This window comes from Macrotis lagotis, chromosome X, assembly GCF_037893015.1.
Source record: "Macrotis lagotis isolate mMagLag1 chromosome X, bilby.v1.9.chrom.fasta, whole genome shotgun sequence".
Lineage (NCBI taxonomy): Eukaryota > Metazoa > Chordata > Mammalia > Peramelemorphia > Peramelidae > Macrotis > Macrotis lagotis.
In genome coordinates, this window is record NC_133666.1 from 524,794,595 (window position 1) to 524,802,018 (window position 7,424).

The 7,424-nt window shown below is 30.7% G+C and overlaps 1 non-coding gene across 1 annotated transcript; it reads left to right on the plus strand.

The window, feature by feature from the left end:
• Positions 1-307: 307 nt before the first annotated feature.
• Positions 308-411, plus strand: LOC141503644 (U6 spliceosomal RNA). Its single transcript, XR_012472988.1, has one exon. It is a non-coding gene; the product is annotated as a U6 spliceosomal RNA (small nuclear RNA).
• Positions 412-7,424: the final 7,013 nt, after the last annotated feature.

Sequence of the window (7,424 nt, forward strand, 5' to 3'; positions counted from 1 at the left end):
CATCTAAACAACTAGAAAAACATCAATTGCTCATGGTTAGGCCAAAGAACTATAATAAAAATGATAATTCTTTTCATTAAATTACTTATTCAGTGCCATACCAATCAAACAACCAATAAACTACTTTGTTTAGCTAAAAAAAAAAAAAAGAATAACAAAATTCAAGTGGAGCAACAAAATGTCAAGAATATCAAGGAAATTGATGGAAAAAAATGCAAAGGAAAGTGGCCTAGTTGTACTTGATCTAAAGCTATATTAGAAGTGACAGAAAAAGCTGTTTGTCATTCGTTAAGAATAGAATGGATTAGTGCTCACTTTGGCAGCACATATACTAAAATTGGAAGGATACAGAGAAGATTAGCCTGGTCCCTGCACAAGGACATGCAAATTTGTGAAGCGTTCCATATTTTTTAGTTAACTTAAAAAACATCTAACCTTTCAAGTATTAAAAGGGGAAAAGGGGAGTGGGAACGGAGAAAGGGAGGGGTAGGGGGGAAAGGGAAAATAACAAAAGGAAGGGAAGGGAAAAAGGAAAAAGAGGAAGGGGAAAGAAAGGGAGGGAATGATATAGGAGGGCAAACACACTGAAGGGGGTGATATTCAGAAACAAAATACTGGGGGAATATGGATGGGGGAAGGGGGAAAATACAGACAGAGGGAAGATAACATGGAGGGTAATAAAGAATTAATAATCATAACTTTGAATGTGAATGGGATGAACTCTCCCTTAAAACATAAATGAATAGCAGAGTGAATTAAAAACCAGAACCCTACAATATGATTTCTCTCTCAACATGCTCAATTTGGATCAATGTACAACATGGAAACAAAATAAAGACTGACAGATTGCTTTCCATGGGGGAGGGTGGAGGGAGGTAAGATTGGGAGAAAAATTGTAAAACTCAAATAAAATCTTTTAAAAAAAAGAATAGAGTGCATTAGAGTAGATTCAAAAGAAATAGTAGCAAATAACTAGTAATCTCCTGTTGATAAACCCAAAAACACTAGTTTCTTGGATAAGTACTATTCGACAAAAAATGCTGGGAAAACTGGAAAATAGTATGACAAAAACTATGCATAGATCCAAATCTCAGATCCTATAGCATATTAAAGTCAGAAAGGGTACAGGATTTAGACATAAAGGATGATAATATTAATTAAGAGAACAGGAAATATTCTATCTGTTGCATCTATGGAGAGGGAAGATGTTTATGTCCAAACAAGAAATAGAGAACATTATAAATTGCAAAATGGATGATTTTGCACTAATAGAACTAATGCAGTCAAGATGAGAAGAAATGCAGTAAACTGGGAAACAATTTTCACAGTTTGTTTTTCTGATAAAGGATTCATTTTTAAAATATAGAAATTGAATCAAATTCATAAGATTACAAGACATTCCCGAAATGATAAATGGTCAAAGAACTTGAACAAGAAGTTTTCAGATGTAGGAATTAAAACTATTTATGGCCATATGAAAAAATGCTTGAAATCATTATGCATATTAAAGCAACTATGAGGTGCCACCTCACTCTTATCAGAGTAACTAAAATAAGAAAAAAGGAAAATGATAAATATTGGTGAGGATGTGAGAAAATTCAAACATTACTGCATTGCTGCTAGAATTGTGAATTTATTCAACCATTCTGAAGAACAATCTGGAACTATGCCCAAAGGACAATGAAGTTATTCATATCAATAATATCTTCCAATAATCCAATATGATCCATTAATACAATATCTGGCCTATACTCCAAAGAAATCATAAAAAATGGGAAAAGTCTCACATGCTTAAAAATATTTATAGCAGCTCTTTTTGTAGAAGCAAAGAATTAGAAATTGAGGGGGTGCCCATCAATTTGGGAATAGTTAAACAAATTATAGTATATGAATATTGTGGAATACTATTGTTCTATGAGAAACATAAATGGATGGACTCTAGAGAAGCATGGAATGAATTACAGGATCTGATGCTGAATAAAGGAAGCAGAACCAAGAGAACAACATACACATTAACAACAGGTTTGTGAGATGATCAACCCTGTTGGAAGCAGCTGCTCTCAGCAGTTCAGAGAACTAAGACAACGCTTTGAAATTGGGTATGGACAATTCTATCTCCATCCAGAGGAAGCAAAACGAAACATAACAAAACAAAACATCTTTCAGAATCTGAGGAACACTAAATTCACTTTAAAAATATCACCAATGTATTTCTTTCTCTTAATCTTAATGCCATTGTATCAAAATGGCTAACCTGGAAACATGGTTAACACAAAGGTGTAAATATAATATTAATCTGAGTATTTGCCAATGATGGAAGGGAGGGTGGGAATGGAGGGTGGAAGAAATTTTTGTAACTTAGAAATATGCATTAGTCATGTGAATGAATTTTAAGACAAAAAGTTTTCATAACATGTATTTAGAAAAAATTTAAAAAATTAAATTAAATTAAAAAGCATTTTAAACACAAATGTATATGCATAATATTCACCCGATCTTTTGCTGTTGAGAGGAGGGCAGTGAAAAGGGAGAATGAAAGGAAATTATGTAACTTACAGATATGCATATGCATATGTTGATGAATGTTGAAAAACTTCCATAACATATAATTGGAAAGAATGAAACAAAAACATCAACTTAAAAAAGATTTAGTGATACAATTGTACTATCTTGCATTAACACAGTGTACTACACATCACTCTAAACAGTCATTTTGCAAGTTTGCAGTGGGAAACTAGGAGACCTGGAAATAGACTGTGGATGGATATATTCAAATCCATCAGTTTCAGTGAAAAGTAATGAAAGATGTTGAGTCACTTCTTTTCTTTTTCCCCCATATGAAAAACTGCACATGGCTTTTCTGGAGAGGAGCGATTTGCAAAATACTAAAACATTTTGAGTGTGTGAGGTATTTTGAAAAGTTCTTCTGGATTTTGTATCCTAGTCACAAGCCAGGCATTCTTAAAGGATGTAACCAGGGAAAAAAAGTTAAATCAAACCAAACATTAGGGTTTAGTCTGAGAATTTGAGTGTTTACTTTAAACTCACCAATATAGTTAGGTTGATGTTTATTTTCACAGAAATGTTTGGTCAGTTAATGCATTTCTAATCAAATAATATGCATTATGTGATGGAAACTTCAAATGAAGTTCTGCATTCCATCAAAAAAGTAAATAAGTTAAATAGGATTATAAAATTTTACTTCCTGGGAGACCTTATGAGGACTGTTATAAGGGCATAAAGTATTAAGAACTGGATCTGCTACATTTCTAAGGGGAGTGTATTCATTCATCCTTCTCTCTGAATTTCTGCCAAGTAAGTTGTCTATGCTTAACTTTAAAATTTCAGTCATACTTCCTTTACCTTATTTGAAAAGTCTTCTAGTTTTAAAACAAACAAATAAGTATGTAAATGTATGTTGTGTGTGTGTATATGTATGTATGCGTGTATATAGGAATATATACTTGCATATCTCCACCATTCTAGGAATTATAATCCTCTTAAATTTTGTTTTCTGTTTATATATATATATATAGATATAGATAGATAGATAGATAGATAGAGATAGAGATAGAGATAGAGATAGGTATATATATATATATACCTATCTCTATCAATCTGTGAGATTAATATTTGGATAGACACACATGAACATTATAGTATGTATGTACAAATATAGAGCACATATATAATTCCATGATATAGGCATCCATTATGTATGATTTGTGCAACTGTACATTGATGTTTATATGAATGCACTTATTAGATCATATATGTATCACATAAAATTATGCTTTTTCACATGGGTAGAGTTTTATGATATGCACATGCATATTCTTATGTTTGAGACATCTTAATATGGATATGCATTATATTATAAATATATATTATACTTTATAAACATATAGCATGCATGTAACATATTATATATGTATATTAGATATACTCGTGTGTATGTGCTTGAAAATATATTAGTATTTTATAAATAACATTGAAATGTATATATATTGCCTATTTGTTTTTTTATTTATATGAGCTATTATTTGTGTATATTTGTTATATAATAGATGATGGATATACATCCAAATGAACTATAATAGATAAGCATATTATAGAGCTGAATACTTACATGTCCCCTTCGAGCCTTCCCATTTTATAGAGAAGGAACATGAGATTCAGACTGGTAAGGGTCACATTCAGTATTCTATTGCTAGAAAGTAGTAAAATTAGGACCCGGATCCAAGTTTTATCACTGTGGTTCCATTATTTGTTTTCATATTTATTGCTGCTAACTTTATAAGTCAGGTAGTATTGGTATTGTTAAACTATATTTGCAGAGGAGAATATCAACATTCAAATGGATTGAGAGAATGATCAAAAAAGCCAGGGCAAAACTTCAAACCATGTGTTCTTCTGCATCATCTAGTAATCTTTCAGTTAGACTTACCTCCTCCCATGCTCCCCACATCTACCACTTTATTTCATATGAGGTTTGGGATGACTAAACAAATAAATGTCACTTGCTGCGTTTCTTTCCTTCCCATCCCCACTTCTCAATAATATTTTCTGCCTTAAAGTGGCTGTTAGAATACCAGTTATTTAACTTTCTTGGTAAAGTGTTTTATTATTTCTAATTTTAAACTTTCAGGATTCTCTGATTTGAATTCATTTCCCCTAGTGACAACTTCCTGAAAGTGTACTATATAATGAATGTGGAAGTTTCTCACTAAAATATTAGCTATTTAAACAGAGGAATATAAGTACTTAATTAATGAAAACATTGAACGTAATTACCAGTTCCCTTTAGTACTTTTGCAATCCAAGTTCAGAGCTAGATGTCTATTGGCCATTGGCAATTGACAAATGTCCAATGAAAACCAGAAACCATCAATTCTAATATATTTATTAAGATGTATCTATATGTATATAGATATAGATAGATGAGAGATAGATAAATAGATATGGCAAAGGTCCATCTTTCTTTGTTCAGTATACCTTAATACCATCTCTCAATGGGAATCATTGTTTTGTAGTCTTTCAAATATTATAATATTTGGAAATACATTCTATTTATTTGAATTCAATTCAGTTCATTTTTGGAAAACAAAAGACCTAGAAAATAAGACCTAGTATTTGATTTCATGAAATATTAAAATAATTTAATGCAGATAGAAGTAGCATGTGAAACTTTAAAAAAAACTCAATTTCATTTAGATATTATATACATATATGTATATATGCACACACATACATACTTAAAATGTGCTTTTACTCAAATCTCATATAAGACTTTATCTCTGGAAAACATAAAGACTAGATGAAAGAGAAAATAAACCCCAAAGTTTCTCTAGGTATTAGGATTTTCACTAAGTTCTCAAAAGTATAGACAATATCTTTTACAGAACCTAAATGTACTGTTTTTAGAAGCTCTAAAAGTTAGGTTTCATCATGGCATAGTAGGGGAAAAAATTTTTTTAAATCTAGCATTAGAAGATGAAAGTTTGAATTTTAGAGCCAAATTCTTCTGGAAAAAATATTTATTTTTGACCATTTGTATTTATAAAATTGGAATATTAAAACTGCACTTCCTAACCCATAGGAAAAATTTGAAAAACAATACTTTGTAAGTCAAAAGTGGTACATGAATTGGAATTATCATCTTACAGAATGATTAAAATATGGTATATCTTTGGAAGAATAAATTGAGAATTCTTTTAAAATCTGAATTATTAGAAATAGTAAGGACAGCAAATCCATTGGCTAATATAGTTACATTTTATGAAGTTAGTTATTGACATTGGACTATTTTAGAAATATGGTGGAGAATTCTGGGCTATGCCAATGGTCTCTCAATTGTCTAGTGTCTTCCTAATCTAATTCATTATTTATATGGCTATCAAAGTAATTTTCTTTTATTCGAATCTAATTATGCCAGTTATGAAATAAACTGCAGGGATTCAAATATAAACTTCTCTACTTGACATTTAAAACCTTCACAGTCTGGCACCATCCTACTTTGCCAACTTTAATATGGTATATTAATATACATAGCTGTATTGACAAATTATACATGTGTGTTTCTTATGTATGTGCTCCTGCCCCCCCATCTCTTTATTTACACAGATCTTCACTTATATTTGATGTTTCCTTCTTACTTCCCTTTCTTAGAAATCCACTTACCATGTTGAAATCTTTTCTATCCTCTCTCCTCCAACCCAGACTGCAGCTAGTGTCCTTTCCCTAAAATCACACTGTATCTATATTGTATATACATATATATGTCAATGTTGCCTTCCCTGACTAGTTTGTCAGATCGTTGAAGATCCTAACTATTAATCTTATCTCCTATCCACAGTTATGGGCACAGATTGATCTTTGTGACTTCTATAAATATTTGCTTCATTGAGAGTAAATACCAAAATGCAAAGAATTTTTAGGTTTAGTTTTTTTTTAAAAAATGGGCTTAATTCTAAAATTATCCTACTTCAGGAAGAATGGAATCAGATACTACATTCTATTATCCCAAATGATACCTCATTCATATTTAATACCAATATATCAAATGTGAAAATACTAATTTTAATCTCAAAACATTAATGGTTACCCAGGGATAGTAGTTAGAATAAAAGTACTCTCACAGAAATTTATCTATATTTCTATATATCCATATGTATAGATAGATATAGTAGATATAAATAGATAGATAGAGGCATTTATCTATATATACTATAATTTATATATTATATACATTAACTAACTAACATAGAGAGGTAAAAATTAGAATGTTATTAATTAATTACTAAGTACAATGTTAGTTAAAAGTTATAATGAATTACATTTAATTAGAAACTATGGCATCTACATAAATTTAAAAATAGTAGTATGTGGATGTACATGGTCTATTGATTTATGGTATAAGAAATATATTTGCCATAAAGAACGAAATTGCACCTATTGATCCCAGAGCTCTTATTAGGGATCCTGATGTCTGAACAGCAAGATGATATAATATAGTATGGTGAAAAAAGAGGAGGATTTGGAAATTCAGTTTTGTCAGGGATCACTAGTAGGAACTTTGAAAAGTCACTCAACCTATAGAAGTATATGTTGAGTCTGAGTTTGGACTGATATAATAAAAGTTCATATTCCAAAAGTATGTGAAATTAAGAAATAAGATCAGTGGAGATGACTTCCCAGAAATACCATTGGTAGTGAAGGCTGTACATATGAATCTGTAATTTAGGATAAGATAGTAAATAAATGACCCATAGTAAAATTTATTTGGTTGTTGCTAGGTATGATATACCAACACCCTTCTGAATTGCCCATGTGATTAAAATATTGTTGTTTGTCCTTTATTCTTTTTTATTAATATTTAAGGCAATGAGGTTGAGTGATTTGCCCAAGATCACACAGTTAGGCTA